Below are 1,322 nucleotides of genomic sequence, written 5' to 3' on the forward strand. Positions count from 1 at the left end.
ATTGTTCTTTCAAGATCTGTAAAGAATTGGGTTATCATGTTGATGGGAATTGTTGATGGAAATTGCATTGAATCTGTACAGCGCTTTTGGTAAGGTGGCCATTTTTACTATATTAATCCTACTGATCCATGAGCAAGGGAGATCTTTCTGTCTTCTGGTCTGTTCTTCAATTTCTTGCTTCTGATACTTGAAGATTTTTTTCCATACAAGTCTTTCCCTTGCTTGGTTAGAGTTACACTGAGATAATTTATGGAGTTTTTTGTTTGTTTGTTTGTTTTGTTTTTTGGTGTGTGTGTGTGTGTGTATGTGTGTGTGTGTCTGTGAGGGATATTGTTTCCATAATTTATTTCTCAGCCTGTTTATCTTTTGTATAAAGGAGGGCTACTGACATTTTTGAGTTAATTTTGTACCCAGCCACTTTGCTGAAGGAGTTTATTAGCTGTAGGAATTCCTTGGTAGAATTTATGGAGTTACTTATGTACTCTATCATATCATCTGTGAATAGCAATACTTTGATTTCTTCCTTTCTATTTTGTGTCTCTGTGATCTCCTTTTAGCTGTTTTATTGCTGTATCTAAGACATAAGTACTATATTAAAGAGATATGGAAATAGTAGCTGATTTCACTAAAATTGATGTATGTTTCTCTCCATTTAGTTAGATGCTGACTTATACTTGCTATATACTGCCTTTACTATGTTTACGTACATGCCTTGTATCTCTGATCTCTCCAAGTCTTTTAACATGAATGGGTATTGGATTTTGTAAAATGCCTTTTCAGCATCTGAGGAGATGAACATGTGTAATTTTTTCTTTTCAGTTTGTTTATATGGTGGATTCCATTGATGGGTTTCCATGTATTGAACTACCCCTGCATGCTTTGTATGATGCCTACTTGGTCATAGTGGATAATGTGTTCTTGGACTGGTTTTGTGAGTATTTTATTGCATTTTTTTGCATCAATGATCAAAATTATATGCAGGATCCATGCTAATCTTCTCTGTATTATTCTAATTTTACTATATGTGCTGCCAAAGCAAGTACTAAATGTCTGTTTTAAGTGATTATTTGTGAGGCTGAGAAGCTTCTGTAAGGCAGGAGACACTGTCAAGAGAACAAAGCGACCGCCTACAGACTGGAAAAGGATCTATACCAACCCTGCATCTGACAAAGGTCTAATATCCAAAATATATAAAGAACTCAAGAAATTAAACACCACCAAACCAAATAGCCTAATTGAGAAATGAAGCTTAGAATTAAACAGACAATTCTCAACAGAGGAATATCAAATGGCTGAGAAACACTTAAAGAAATGCTCGGCCT

General features: G+C 34.9%; 1 non-coding gene across 1 annotated transcript; it reads right to left on the reverse strand.

Annotated features, from left to right (window-relative positions):
* Window positions 1-934: 934 nt before the first annotated feature.
* LOC127199744 (U6 spliceosomal RNA) lies at window positions 935-1,043 on the reverse strand. Its single transcript, XR_007832006.1, has one exon. It is a non-coding gene; the product is annotated as a U6 spliceosomal RNA (small nuclear RNA).
* Window positions 1,044-1,322: the final 279 nt, after the last annotated feature.

The sequence above is a fragment of the Acomys russatus genome, chromosome 15 (genome assembly GCF_903995435.1).
Source record: "Acomys russatus chromosome 15, mAcoRus1.1, whole genome shotgun sequence".
In the NCBI taxonomy this organism is placed as follows: Eukaryota; Metazoa; Chordata; class Mammalia; order Rodentia; family Muridae; genus Acomys; species Acomys russatus.